The sequence below is a fragment of the Oncorhynchus masou genome, chromosome 3 (genome assembly GCF_036934945.1).
Source record: "Oncorhynchus masou masou isolate Uvic2021 chromosome 3, UVic_Omas_1.1, whole genome shotgun sequence".
NCBI lineage: Eukaryota > Metazoa > Chordata > Actinopteri > Salmoniformes > Salmonidae > Oncorhynchus > Oncorhynchus masou.
Genome location: NC_088214.1, coordinates 17,121,270 through 17,137,592, shown reverse-complemented (window position 1 = coordinate 17,137,592; position 16,323 = coordinate 17,121,270).

The window sequence follows — 16,323 nt, the reverse complement described above, 5'->3', positions numbered from 1 at the left end:
TCACAGAAGTATGATTGGTAGCAGAGAGATTAAAACAATTAATGGCTTAGATAAGATTGCTTTAGCTGGAGTCAGAGTGTTATTATGGAGATACAAAATTGACAAACTGTGACACTGGATTGACATAAAATGGAAAAAAGTTTAGATGATTATGAAGATTCTGCATAGGTTATAGAGGAACACAGCCCTCTAACACTTGTATGACCTTTTCAACAGAAATATGGAGAAGTAAGACTTACGAAACCATTCTTTCCAACTGACCCTGGATTGACATCAAAAGGTGAGATTTTCAGATGATCATGAATATGATGCACTGTCATAAATGTCTTACACAAGAAGAATACTGCAGAAAAAAGCACATCCAATACCAGCTGCATTCATGTTTATCATGCGACCAACACCCTTATTTGCCATGATAAACAGTAGATAACAAGTGTAGTCAAGGCACGTAGCCTCTAAACAGCTACAAGAGTAATACCCTACAGCTAACCCAGTGCTGCTCGGTGACAGAAATATTAACAAGTCCACTATTTTCACCGTTACAGGTGTAAACAACAAAAAAAAGTTCATTTCAGTTCACTACAGTACGTGTTCTCTCACTCTACTAACAACTCAGTGTAAACACCAGATCAAATCAGTTTGGAAACTGAATGAAGAAATGTTGGTCACTTGTACTGTGGAGGAGCCTATGGCTAATTGAGCCACTGCCATGGGTAAGCCTTGCTCACAACACTTATTGTAGTGTTGTGATATTGTGGACTTAATATTGTAAATGTGTACTAATAGATTAATAATGTATTAATTTCTAGTATGATGTATTGTTTTATTTAGGCCAGTGGTGTCAAACCAATTCCATGGAGGGCTTTGTGTCTGCTGGTTTTTGGTTTTTCCTTTCAATTAAAGACATCCAGGCGAGGGGTGTCCCTTACTAATTAGTGACCTTAAGCTGTTGTGTTTTGCTGTGATGTAATTGTTTTAATCCTGTTTGGACTCAGGAAGATTCGGGATCCTATACTAAGTACTGGGGAGTCTATACTAAATATTAATAAGGGGAACAAAACAATGCTCTCTGGTCTATTCCAATAGCACTATCTGTATATGCTGTGGAAAAAAAACTGAAGCAATACATTTTCAAACTCAGATGTGTCTTACCATGTCTACTTAAAGAATCCTGAAGGAGACAGGGGAGGCAAATTAAGGAGGCTGTTGAGGGGAGGCCAGCTCATAATAATGGCAAGAACGGCAGAAATGGAACAGCATCATGATGCATTTGATACCATTCCACCAATCCCACTCCAGCCATTATCACCATCCTGTGTTTGCAAGCATCCACACTAGAGGAAATTGTATATATATATATCCCCAAAGCCAACACCTCATTTGGCCGCCTTTCCTTCTAGTTCTCTGCTGCCAGTGACTGGAACGAATTGCAAAAATCGCTGAAGTTGGAGACTTTTATTTCCCTCACCAACTTTAAACATCAACTATCTGAGCAGCTAACCGATTGCTGCAGCTGTACATAGTCCATCAGTAAATATCCCACCCAGTCATTCCCATACTGTTTTTATTTACTTTTCTGCTCTTTTGCACACCAGTATCTCTACTTGCACATCATCATCTGCTCATTTATCACTTGTGTTAATCTGCTAAATTGAAACTATTCGCTCCTATGGCCTATTTATTGCCTACCTCCTCATGCCTTTTGCACACACTGTATATAGACTTTCTTTTTTCTACTGTGTCATTGATTTGTTTATTGTGTTATTGGCTTGTTTATTGTTTACTCCATGTGTAACTCTGTGTTGTTGTCTGTGTCACACGGCTTTGCTTTATCTTGGCCAGGTCGCAGTTGCAAATGAGAACTTGTTCTCAACTCGCCTACCTGGTTAAATAAAGGTGAAATAAAAATAAATAGTCCTACAGCCTTCACTTGTCAATCAACTGATCAAAGCATCCTACTGCACGCTGTAGGCCTATTCATAAGGTGGTAACACAGACCATTCAAATCAAAATGCATCAAATTTTATTGGTCGCATACACATATTAGCAGATGTTATTGCGGGTGAAACAAAATGTTTGTGTTTCTAGCTCCAACAGTGCAATAATATGTAACAATACACAACACACACAAATTTTAAAAGTCAAAAGAAAGGAATGAAGAATTACAGAAATATTAGGACGAGCAATGTCAGTGTCTGGAGTATAATATATATATATATACACAGTTGAAGTCGGAAGTTTACATGCACCTTAGCCAAATACATTTAAACTCAGTTTTTCACAATTCCTGACATTTAATCCTCGTAAAATTCAATGTCTTGGGTCAGTTAGGATCACCACTTTATTTTAAGAATGTGAAAGGTCAGAATAATAGTAGAGAGAATTATTTATTTCAGCTTTTATTTCTTTCATCATATTCCCAGTGGGTCAGCAGTTTACATACACTCAATTAGTATTTGGTAGCACTGCCTTTCAATTGTTTAACTTAGGTCAAACGTTTCATGTAGCCGTCCACAAGCTTCCCACAATAAGTTGGGTGAATTTTGGCCCATTCCTCCTGACAGAGCTGGTGTAACTGAATCAGGTTTATAGGCCTCCTTGCTCGCACACGCTTTTTCAGTTCTGCCTCACATTTTCTATAGGACTGAGGTCAGGGCTTGTGATGGCCACTCCAATACCTTGACTATGTTGTCCTTAAGCCATTTTGCCACAACTTTGGAAGTATGCTTGGGGCCATAGTCCATTTGGAAGACCAACTTAACCTCATGACTGATGTCTTGAGATGTTGCTTCAATATATTCACAATTTTCTCATGATGCCATCTATTTTGTGAAGTGCACTAGTCCCTCTTGCAGCAAAGCACCCCTACAACATGACGCTACACCCCCGTGCTTCAAGGTTGGGATGGTATTCTTCGGCTTGCAAGCCTCCCTCTTTTTCCTCCAAACATAACGATGGTCATTATGGCCAAACAGTTCTATTTGTGTTTTATCAGACCAGAGGACATTTCTTCAGAAAGTATGATCTTTGTCCCCATGTGCAGTTGCAAACCGTAGTCTGGCTTTTTTTTATGGCAGTTTTGGAGCAGTGGCTTCTTCCTTGCTGAGCGGCCTTTCAGGTTGTCGATATAGGACTCGTTTTACTGTAGATATAGATACTTTTGTACCTGTTTCCCCCAGCATCTTCACACGGTCCTTTTCTGTTGTTCTGGGATTGATTTGCACTTTTCTCACCAAAATAAATTAATCTCTAGGAGACAGAACATGTCTCCTTCCTGAGCGGTATGACGGCTGCGTGGTCCCATGGTGTTTATACTTGCGTACTATTGTTTGTACAGATGAACGTGGTACCTTCAAGCGTTTGGAAATTGCTCCCAAGGATTGATTGATTTCTTTTGATTTTCCCATGATGTCAAGCAAAGAGGCACTGAGTTTGAAGGTAGGCCTTGAAATACATCCACAGGTACACCTCCAATTGCCTGAAATTATGTCAATTAGCCCACCAGAAGCTTCTAAAGCCATGACATAATTTTCTGGAATTTTCCAAGCTGTTTAAAGGCACAGTCAACTTAGTGTATGTAAATGTCTGACCCACTGGAATTGTGATACAGTGAGTTATAAGTGAAATAGTCTGTCTGTAAACAATTGTTTGAAAAATTACTTGTCATGCACAAAGTAGATGTCCTAACTGACTTGCAAAAAATATAGTTTGTTACCAATAATTTTGTGGAGTGGTTGAAAAACAAGTTTCAATGACTTTAACCTAAGTATATATGTATCTATATAGTTGAAGTCGGAAGTTTACATACATGTTACGGATACAGTTATCCTGTGTGTGTGTGTATCCTGTGTGTGTGTTTCTTTTCTCTCCTTCTCCCCTCACAAGTGAAAATCATCACTCCCCAATCAGTCAACAATCAATCATCAATCAGAAGACACACCTCCTCCTATTTCCTAACCTATCACAGTTCCTTCCCCATGGTTTAAAAACCCCATCATTTGTTTGTTCTAGAGCTCAGCTCAATCTCTCTGTAAATGTCATGTCTGTAGGTCTCTGTGTTTCACTCTCGCTTTGTGTCTTAACCTCTCTTTTGTTTAAGCACCTCATAGCACTTTGTCATCACCTGTGAGTATTGTTTTTGGTTATGGTGTTTGTGTTGATTGCTGGAGGGAAAAGGGGGAAACCAAGACAAGTCGCCCATGGGCATACACTACCCGTAGGTGAACTTTGTTAAATACACTAGTTAGAACTGGGCGGACCACCCACTGTATTTTTGGTTAGTTAGTTAGCTGTTGTTAAAGTAGGCTAGTCTAGCTTAGGGGTGTTTTTGAATACGTATTGTTTCTTTCCTTGGGTCCAGCTCAGCCCCTTTTCCTGCTCCCCCCATTACCGTGTGTTTATAAATAAACCTAGAGTTTGACGGTAGATTTCTGTTGTCGTGGTTATTTCGTTCACACTTTTCCTTTGTCACAATAATAATTTGCATGAGTTATGTTACGGGTCTCATTACCATCCCCCCTAGACTGTCGGGCCAAAAGGGATTCGTAACAATACACTTAGGTTAAAGTCATTAAAACTCGTTATATATATATATATATATATATATATATATATACTGCTCAAAAAAATAAAGGGAACACTTAAACAACACAATGTAACTCCAAGTCAATCACACTTCTGTGAAATCAAACTGTCCACTTAGGAAGCAACACTGATTGACAAATTTCACATGCTGTTGTGCAAATGGAATAGACTTCAGGTGGAAATTATAGGCATTTAGCAAGACACCCCAGTAAAGGAGTGGTTCTGCAGGTGGGGACCACAGACCACTTCTCAGTTCCTATGCTTCCTGGCTGATGTTTTGGTCACTTTTGAATGCTGGCGGTGCTTTCACTCTAGTGGTAGCATGAGACGGAGTCTACAACCCACACAAGTGGCTTAGGTAGTGCAGCTCATCCAGGATGTCACATTAACACGAGCTGTGGCAAGAAGGTTTGCTGTGTCTGTCAGCGTAGTGTCCAGAGCATGGAGGCGCTACCAGGAGACAGGCCCAGTACATCAGGAGACGTGGAGGAGGCCGTAGGAGGGCAACAACCCAGCAGCAGGACCGCTACCTCCGCCTTTGTGCAAGGAGGAGCACTGCCAGAGCCCTGCAAAATGACTTCCAGCAGGCCACAAATGTGCATGTGTCTGCTCACACGGTCAGAAACAGACTCCATGAAGGTGGTATGAGGGCCCGACGTCCACAGGTGGGGGTTGTGCTTACAGCCCAACACCGTGCAGGACGTTTGGCATTTGCCAGAGAACACCAAGATTGGCATGCCACTGGCGCCCTGTGCTCTTCACAGATGAAAGCAGGTTCACACTGAGCACATGTGACAGACGTGACAGTCTGGAGATGCCGTGGAGAACGTTCTGCTGCCTGCAACATCCTCCAGCATGACCGGTTTGGTGGTGGGTCAGTCATGGTGTGGGGTGGCATTTCTTTGGGGGGGGGCCGCACAGCCCTCCATGTGCTCGCCAGAGGTAGCCTGACTGCGATAAGGTACCGAGATGAGATCCTCAGACCCCTTGTGAGACCATATGCTGGTGTGGTTGGCCCTGGGTTCCTCCTAATGCAAGACAATGCTAGACCTCATGTGGCTGGAGTGTGTCAGCAGTTCCTGCAAGAGGAAGGCATTGATGCTATGGACTGGCCCGCCCGTTGCCCAGACCTGAATCCAATTGAGCACATCTGGGACATCATGTCTCGCTCCATCCACCAACGCCACGTTGCACCAGACTGACCAGGAGTTGGCGGATGCTTTAGTCCAGGTCTGGGAGGAGATCCCTCAGGAGACCATCCGCCACCTCATCAGGAGCATGCCCAGGCGTTGTAGGGAGGTCATACAGGCACGGAGGCCACACACACACTACTGAGCCTCATTTAACTTGTTTTAAGGACATTGCATCAAAGTTGGATCAGCCTGTAGTGTGGTTTTCATTTACATTTACATTTAAGTCATTTGGCAGACGCTCTTATCCAGAGCGACTTACAAATTGGTGAATTCACCTTATGACATCCAGTGGAAAAGCCACTTTACAATAGTGCATCTAAATCATTTAAGGGGGGGGGTGAGAAGGATTACTTTATCCTATCCTAGGTATTCCTTAAAGAGGTGGGGTTTCAGGTGTCTCCGGAAGGTGGTGATTGACTCCGCTGTCCTGGCGTCGTGAGGGAGTTTGTTCCACCATTGGGGGGCCAGAGCAGCGAACAGTTTTGACTGGGCTGAGCGGGAACTGTACTTCCTCAGTGGTAGGGAGGCGAGCAGGCCAGAGGTGGATGAACGCAGTGCCCTTGTTTGGGTGTAGGGCCTGATCAGAGCCTGGAGGTACTGCGGTGCCGTTCCCCTCACAGCTCCGTAGGCAAGCACCATGGTCTTGTAGCGGATGCGAGCTTCCAGTGGAGAGAGCGGAGGAGCGGGGTGACGTGAGAGAACTTGGGAAGGTTGAACACCAGACGGGCTGCGGCGTTCTGGATGAGTTGTAGGGGTTTAATGGCACAGGCAGGGAGCCCAGCCAACAGCGAGTTGCAGTAATCCAGACGGGAGATGACAAGTGCCTGGATTAGGACCTGCGCCGCTTCCTGTGTGAGGCAGGGTCGTACTCTGCGGATGTTGTAGAGCATGAACCTACAGGAACGGGCCACCGCCTTGATGTTAGTTGAGAACGACAGGGTGTTGTCCAGGATCACGCCAAGGTTCTTAGCGCTCTGGGAGGAGGACACAATGGAGTTGTCAACCGTGATGGCGAGATCATGGAACGGGCAGTCCTTCCCCGGGAGGAAGAGCTGCTCCGTCTTGCCGAGGTTCAGCTTGAGGTGGTGATCCGTCATCCACACTGATATGTCTGCCAGACATGCAGAGATGCGATTCGCCACCTGGTCATCAGAAGGGGGAAAGGAGAAGATTAATTGTGTGTCGTCTGCATAGCAATGATAGGAGAGACCATGTGAGGTTATGACAGAGCCAAGTGACTTGGTGTATAGCGAGAATAGGAGAGGGCCTAGAACAGAGCCCTGGGGGACGCCAGTGGTGAGAGCGCGTGGCGAGGAGACAGATTCTCGCCACGCCACCTGGTAGGAGCGACCTGTCAGGTAGGACGCAATCCAAGCATGGGCCGCGCCGGAGATGCCCAACTCGGAGAGGGTGGAGAGGAGGATCTGATGGTTCACAGTATCGAAGGCAGCCGATAGGTCTAGAAGGATGAGAGCAGAGGAGAGAGAGTTAGCTTTAGCAGTGCGGAGCGCCTCCGTGATACAGAGAAGAGCAGTCTCAGTTGAATGACTAGTCTTGAAACCTGACTGATTTGGATCAAGAAGGTCATTCTGAGAGAGATAGCGGGAGAGCTGGCCAAGGACGGCACGTTCAAGAGTTTTGGAGAGAAAAGAAAGAAGGGATACTGGTCTGTAGTTGTTGACATCGGAGGGATCGAGTGTAGGTTTTTTCAGAAGGGGTGCAACTCTCGCTCTCTTGAAGACGGAAGGGACGTAGCCAGCGGTCAGGGATGAGTTGATGAGCGAGGTGAGGTAAGGGAGAAGGTCTCCGGAAATGGTCTGGAGAAGAGAGGAGGGGATAGGGTCAAGCGGGCAGGTTGTTGGGCGGCCGGCCGTCACAAGAAGCGAGATTTCATCTGGAGAGAGAGGGAGAAAGAGGTCAGAGCACAGGGTAGGGCAGTGTGAGCAGAACCAGCGGTGTCGTTTGACTTAGCAAACGAGGATCGGATGTCGTCGACCTTCTTTTCAAAATGGTTGACGAAGTCATCTGCAGAGAGGGAGGAGGGGGGGAGGGGGAGGAGGATTCAGGAGGGAGGAGAAGGTGGCAAAGAGCTTCCTAGGGTTAGAGGCAGATGCTTGGAATTTAGAGTGGTAGAAAGTGGCTTTAGCAGCAGAGACAGAGGAGGAAAATGTAGAGAGGAGGGAGTGAAAGGATGCCAGGTCCGCAGGGAGGCGAGTTTTCCTCCATTTCCGCTCGGCTGCCCGGAGCCCTGTTCTGTGAGCTCGCAATGAGTCGTTGAGCCACGGAGCGGGAGGGGAGGACCGAGCCGGCCTGGAGGATAGGGGACATAGAGAGTCAAAGGATGCAGAAAGGGAAGAGAGGAGGGTTGAGGAGGCAGAATCAGGAGATAGGTTGGAGAAGGTTTGAGCAGAGGGAAGAGATGATAGGATGGAAGAGGAGAGAGTAGCGGGGGAGAGAGAGCGAAGGTTGGGACGGCGCGATACCATCCGAGTAGGGGCAGTGTGGGAAGTGTTGGATGAGAGCGAGAGGGAAAAGGATACAAGGTAGTGGTCGGAGACTTGGAGGGGAGTTGCAATGAGGTTAGTGGAAGAACAGCATCTAGTAAAGATGAGGTCGAGCGTATTGCCTGCCTTGTGAGTAGGGGGGGAAGGTGAGAGGGAGAGGTCAAAAGAGGAGAGGAGTGGAAAGAAGGAGGCAGAGAGGAATGAGTCAAAGGTAGACGTGGGGAGGTTAAAGTCGCCCAGGACTGTGAGAGGTGAGCCGTCCTCAGGAAAGGAGCTTATCAAGGCATCAAGCTCATTGATGAACTCTCCGAGGGAACCTGGAGGGCGATAAATGATAAGGATGTTAAGCTTGAAAGGGCTGGTAACTGTGACAGCATGGAATTCAAAGGAGGCGATAGACAGATGGGTAAGGGGAGAAAGAGAGAATGACCACTTGGGAGAGATGAGGATCCCGGTGCCACCACCCCGCTGACCAGAAGCTCTCGGGTGTGCGAGAACACGTGGGCGGACGAAGAGAGAGCAGTAGGAGTAGCAGTGTTATCTGTGGTGATCCATGTTTCCGTCAGTGCCAAGAAGTCGAGGGACTGGAGGGAGGCATAGGCTGAGATGAACTCTGCCTTGTTGGCCGCAGATCGGCAGTTCCAGAGGCTACCGGAGACCTGGAACTCCACGTGGGTCGTGCGCGCTGGGACCACCAGATTAGGGTGGCCGTGGCCACGCGGTGTGGAGCGTTTGTATGGTCTGTGCAGAGAGGAGAGAACAGGGATAGATAGACACATAGTTGACAGGCTACAGAAGAGGCTACACTAATGCAAAGGAGATTGGAATGACAAGTGGACTACAAGTCTCGAATGTTCAGAAAGTTAAGCTTACGTAGCAAGAATCTTATTGACTAAAATGATTGAAATGATACAGTACTGCTGGAGTAGGCTAGCTGGCAGTGGCTGCGTTGTTGACTTTGTAGGCTAGCTGGCAGTGGCTGCGTTGTTGACACTACACTAATCAAGTCGTTCCGTCGAGTGTAATAGTTTCTACAGTGCTGCTATTCGGGGGCTAGCTGGCTAGCTAGCAGTGTTGATTACGTTACGTTACGTTAAAAGAACGACAATAGCTGGCTAGCTAACCTAGAAAATCGCTCTAGACTACACAATTGTCTTAGATACAAAGACGGCTATGTAGCTAGCTAGCTACGATCAAACAAATCAAACCGTTGTACTGTAATGAAGTGAAATGAAAATGTGATACTACCTGTGGAGCGAAGCGGAATGTTGACCGGGTTGTTGAAGTTCTATTCGGTAGACGTTGGCTAGCTGTTGGCTAGCTAGCTAGCAGTATCTCCTACGTTAAGGACGACATCTCCTTAAGGACGGTATCTCCTACGTTAAGGACGACAAATAGCTGGCTAGCTAACCTCGGTAAATTAAGATAGTCACTCTAAGTCTACACACTCTAAACTACACAATTATCTTGGATACGAAGACAGCAAAGACAACTATGTAGCTAGCTAACACTACACTAATCGAGTCGTTCAGTTGAGTGTAATAGTTTCTACAGTGCTGGTAGACGGTGGACGTTAGCTAGCTGCTAGGCAGATAGCAGTGTAGACTACGTTAGGACGACGAAATACGATAATTACGCAATTATCTTTGATACAAAGACGGCTATGTAGCTAGCTAAGAAGAAATTGCTAAGATTAGACAAATCAAACCGTTGTACTATAATGAAATGTAATGAAAATGTAATGAAAAGTTATACTACCTGCGGACCGAAGTGTAGATGCGACCGCTCGCTCCAACCCGGAACCATTTCCACTTTAATTTTGATTGTGACTCCAAATCCAGACCTCCATGGGTTGATTTGAATTTTTGTGTGATTTTGTTGTCAGCACATTTAACTATGTGAAGAAAAAAGTATTTAATAAGAATATTTAATTCATTCAGATCTAGGATGTGTTATTTTAAATCAAATGAAATCAAATGTATTTATATAGCCCTTCGTACATCAGCTGATATCTCAAAGTGCTGTACAGAAACCCAGCCTAAAACCCCAAACAGCAAGCAATGCAGGTGTAGAAGCACGGTGGCTAGGAAAAACTCCCTAGAAAGGCCAAAACCTAGGAAGAAACCTAGAGGGGAACCAGGCTATGTGGGGTGGTCAGTCCTCTTCTGGCTGTGCCGGGTGGAGATTTTAACAGAACATGGCCAAGATGTTCAAATGTTCATAAATGACCAGCATGGTCCAATAATAATAAGGCAGAACAGTTGAAACTGGAGCAGCAGCACGGTCAGATGGACTAGGGACAGCAAGGAGTCATCATGTCAGGTAGTCTTGAGGCATGGTCCCAGGGCTCAGGTCCTCCGAGAGAGAGAAAGAAAGAAAGAGAGAGAGAATTAGAGAGAGCACACTTAAATTCACACAGGACACCGATTAGGATAGGAGAAGTACTCCAGATATAACAAACTGACCCTAGCCCCCGACACATAAACTACTGCAGCATAAATACTGGAGGCTGAGACAGGAGGGGTCAGGAGACACTGTGGCCCCATCCGAGGACACCCCCGGACAGGGCCAAACAGGAAGGATATAACCCCACCCACTTTGCCAAAGCACAACCCCCACACCACTAGAGGGATATCTTCAACCACCAACTTACCATCCTGAGACAAGGCTGAGTATAGCCCACAAATATCTCCACCACGGCACAACCCAAGGGGGTGGGGGGGCAACCCAGACAGGATGATCACATCAGTGACTCAACCCACTCAACCCATTTTAGTGTTCCATTTATTTTTTTGAGCAGTCATATATATATATATATATGTATATATATATATATATATGTGTGTGTGTGTGTGTGTGTGTGTGTGTGTGTGTGTGTGTGTGTGTGTGTGTGTGTGTGTGTGTATGTGTGATGGGATGTATAGACAATATGGACAGTATATGGATATAATAAGTAGTTTATCTGAAGAATAGCCTATGTACAGCAATAGATAAACAGGTTAGGCCTTGACTAGAACACAGTATATACATATGAATTTGGTAAAACAGTATGCAAACATTGTTAAAGTGACCAGTGTTCCATGACTATGAACATAAGGCAGTATCCTCTAAGGTGCATGGTAGTAACCGGATGGTAGCCGGCTAGTGACAGTGACTAAATGTTTTTTACTACTCTTCCTGGGGTCTTCTTGACATAATACAGAACATGAATAGACAAGAACAACTTTTTTTAAGGACAAAACTACATGCAATTAAAGTGTGTCAGTGTGTGTGTGTGTGTGTGTGTGTGTGTGTACATTGACTTTGCAAACGATTTGGAATTTAATTAATGCTTCTTCTATAAACAAAAAGTGATGTAGTCAGTCACTCTACTTTTAGCCAAGGGAGTCTTGCATGCATAGAATTTAAATTAGCCTTCTGATTACAGTAAAGAGCAAGACAACCGCTTAAACGTCCTGTTTTGAATGCTTCATGCCGAACAAAGACCGCAGTGAGGCGTAAAATAGTAACACAAGAGGAATAAAATACACAAGAACGGAGCCCAAATGTCCTTTATATATTCTTTATATATACACTTGTGTTCACCATGTACTATTTGTATTGATTTGTTGTTTAACTTAAAACATGGGCGAGGGAGGAAAGAATTAACTTGAAATGGACCGCCCTTGCCCGGAAATTCGTCACTCGTTCGTCCCGCGACGATTGTGTTTTCAGCCACTGGTGGCTTGTGGGTGCTTTATATGCACTACAGTCAATTATGATTGCATGTCGACTTATATTAACTATATAATGATTAATATACATATGATATCTAGCAAATTAATTAGCTAGTTATCCTGCCTAACTAATTCTGATGAAGGAAACCTTTTTATTTCTACAATTTCCAAACGCTAACCAAACAAAAACATTACTTTTACGAGACGTATTTGTGCATTAGTAGCACAATTTCTAACTTATTTACTTTCGTTTTTACTTACACTTGTATGTCGACTCCATATTGACATTGAGGTTTTACGTTTTGGCAGACTTTTCTTAGCGGATGTACAATCATCCCAAATTGAATTATGGGGCCTTTCAGGCCCAGAGTACACTTTTTTTAATATAAAGTGAAAAAAAGTTAGCTTTTGAATTAGACCATTTGCATTTGTGAATATGAAATTTACCTAGTATTATTAGCAGATTAATTAAATATACTACATCTTTATCTATGTCAGAATTTCTGAAATAAATCATATCAAAACCATTAAATAGTACAACCGTCCTATTTTTTTTTTGTAACAAAATTCTGTATGTCAATCCAAGAAATTCTACTATAAATACAGGCAAAAAACAAATGCAAAATGAAGTCTTCTTCACCATTCCAAAGAAATCACATTTATAGTCAATATTCAGCTTGAATCTTTCCAAAACATTTTTCACCGGATAAATTCTATGTAACATTTTAAATGAGACCTCCTTTACCTTGTTGCTGATACAATATTTGCTAGCAATTTTCCATGCATTCCCCCATTGTATATCACCATAGATATTTGACCAAAATAATCTTGCGGTGGGAATTGTAGTATCACAAACAATATTCATAATCTGTTTATTACTACATTTAATAGTTGGTGTTAATATTGCCAATTCATATATTTTCATGTAAATCTAGAGATACAACCCCCCCCCTTGGAATCGCATCAAAAACAATTGCATATTCTTTTGGGGTTATTGGAATTTTAAATTTATCAAGAAATTCCCCATATGAGAGTAGATATCCATCCTCATTCAGTAACTGACCAACCAAAATAATTGTATTCTCAAACCAGTTACGAAAAAAAGAGACTTACATTTACATTTACATTTAAGTCATTTAGCAGACGCTCTTATCCAGAGCGACTTACAAATTGGTGAATTCACCTTCTGACATCCAGTGGAACAGCCACTTTACAATAGTGCATCTAAATCATTAAGGGGGGTGAGAAGGATTACTTATCCTATCCTAGGTATTCCTTGAAGAGGTGGGGTTTCAGGTGTCTCCGGAAGGTGGTGATTGACTCCGCTGTCCTGGCGTCGTGAAGACTTATTTTTAAATCGTGTATCTTTGTTGTTCCATATAAAGTATCTGTGAGGGGAACAATTGTATTTATATGCTAACATCCAACCTACAATTGCCTGCTTATGGAATTTGGAAAATTTTACTGGGATTTTATCAACATTAAATAAAATGACCTTGAAGCAAAAACTTTAAACCAACAGTGTCACGATTTCCGCTGAAGTTGGCTCCCCTGTCTGTTCGGGCGGTGCTCGGCGGTCGTCGTCACCGTCCTACTAGCCGCTACCGATCCCTTTTTCGTTTGTCTGTTGGTTTTGTCTTAATAGTTTCAACTGTGTGAATTTTGGTTTAATTAGCTTCCCTATATGTAGTAGTTTGACCCGCCCTTGTTTTGTGCGGGATTGTTTTTTGTTACTCTGTTGGTTTTGGTTTCATGTTTTGTATTCTCCGGACTGTTTGGTCCTGTGTTTGGGCTGGTCTGTTTTATGCACCCTGTATGTTGGCGTGACCGTTTTTTGCCGGAGAATAAATTACGATTTACCGAACCCTGCTCTCTGCACCTGATTCCAACCCACCACTCCTAGTAGGCTGTGACAGAATCCCGCACCTCTACATAACTTCCGGCGCCGACAGAGATGGCCGCCTCGCTTCGCGTTCCTAGGAAACTATGCAGTTTTTTTACGTGTTATTTCTTACATTAGTACCCCAGGTCGTCTTAGGTTTCATTACATACAGTCGAGAAGAACTACTGAATATAAGATCAGCGTCAACTCACCATCAGTACGACCAAGAATATGACTTTTGCGACGCGGATCCTGTGCTCTGCCTTTCAACCAGGACAACGGAATGGATCCCAGCCGGCGACCCAAAAAAACGACTTCGTAAAAGAGGGAAACGAGGCGGTCTTCTGGTCAGACTACGTAGACGGGCACATCGTGCCCCACTTCCTAGCATTCTTCTCGCCAATGTCCAGTCTCTTGACAACAAGGTTGATGAAATCCGAGCAAGGGTAGCATTCCAGAGGGACATCAGAGACTGTAACGTTCTTTGCTTCACGGAAACATGGCTCACTGGAGAGACGCTTTCGGTGGCGGTGCAGCCAGCGTGTTTCTCCAAGCAGCGCGCCGACAGAAACAAACACCTTTCTGGTAAGAAGAGGGGCGGGGGCGTATGCCTTATGGCTAACGAGACGTGGTGTGATCACAGAAACATACAGGAACTCAAATCCTTCTGTTCACCTGATTTAGAATTCCTCACAATCAAATGCAGACCGCATTATCTACCAAGAGAATTCTCTTCGATTATAATCACAGCCGTATATATTCCCCCCCAAGCAGACACATCGATGGCTCTGAACAAACTTTATTTGACTCTTTGCAAACTGGAATCCATACATCCTGAGGCTGCATTCATTGTTGCTGGGGATTTTAACAAGGCTAATCTGAAAACAAGACTCCCTAAAATGTATCAGCATATCGATTGCGCCACCAGGGCTGGCAAAACCTTGGATCACTGTTATTCTAACTTCCGCGACGCATATAAGGCCCTGCCCCGCCCCCCTTTCGGAAAAGCTGACCACGACTCCATTTGGCTGATCCCTGCCTACAGACAGAAACTGAAACAAGAAGCTCCCACGCTGAGGTCTGTCCAACGCTGGTCCGACCAAGCTGATTCCATACTCCAAGACTGCTTCCATCACATGGACTGGGACATGTTTCGTATTGCGTCAGGCAACAACATTGACGAATACGCTGATTCGGTGTGCGAGTTCATTAGAACGTGCGTTGAAGATGTCGTTCCCATAGCAACGATTAAAACATTCCCTAACCAGAAACCGTGGATTGATGGCAGCATTTGCGTGAAACTGAAAGCGCGAACCACTGCTTTTAATCAGGGCAAGGTGACTGGTAATATGACTGAATACAAACAGTGCAGCTATTCCCTCCATAAGGCTATCAAACAAGCTAAGCGTCAGTATAGAGACAAAGTAGAATCTCAATTCAACGGCTTAGACACAAGAGGTATGTGGCAGGGTCTACAGTCAATCACGGACTATAAGAAGAAATCCAGCTCAGTCACGGACCAGGATGTCTTGCTCCCAGGCAGACTAAATAACTTTTTTGCCCGCTTTGAGGACAATACAGTGCCACTGACACGGCCTGCAACGGAAACATGCGGTCTCTCCTTCACTGCAGCCGAGGTGAGTAAAACATTTAAACGTGTTAACCCTCGCAAGGCTGCAGGCCCAGACGGCATCCCCAGCCGCGCCCTCAGACCATGCGCAGACCAGCTGGCTGGTGTGTTTACGGACATATTCAATCAATCCCTATACCAGTCTGCTGTTCCCACATGCTTCAAGAGGGCCACCATTGTTCCTGTTCCCAAGAAAGCTAAGGTAACTGAGCTAAACGACTACCGCCCCGTAGCACTCACTTCCGTCATCATGAAGTGCTTTGAGAGACTAGTCAAGGACCATATCACCTCCACCCTACCTGACACCCTAGACTCACTCCAATTTGCTTACCGCCCAAATAGGTCCACAGACGACGCAATCTCAACCACACTGCACACTGCCCTAACCCATCTGGACTAGAGGAATACCTATGTGAGAATGCTGTTCATCGACTACAGCTCAGCATTTAACACCATAGTACCCTCCAAACTCGTCATCAAGCTCGAGACCCTGGGTCTCGACCCAGCCCTGTGCAACTGGGTACTGGACTTCCTGACGGGCCGGCCCCAGGTGGTGAGGGTAGGCAACAACATCTCCACCCCGCTGATCCTCAACACTGGGGCCCCACAAGGGTGCGTTCTGAGCCCTCTCCTGTACTCCCTGTTCACCCACGACTGCGCGGCAACGCACGCCTCCAACTCAATCATCAAGTTTGCGGACGACACAACAGTGTTAGGCTTGATTACCAACAACAACGAGACGGCCTACAGGGAGGAGGTGAGGGCCCTCGGAGTGTGGTGTCAGGACAATAACCTCACACTCAACGTCAACAAA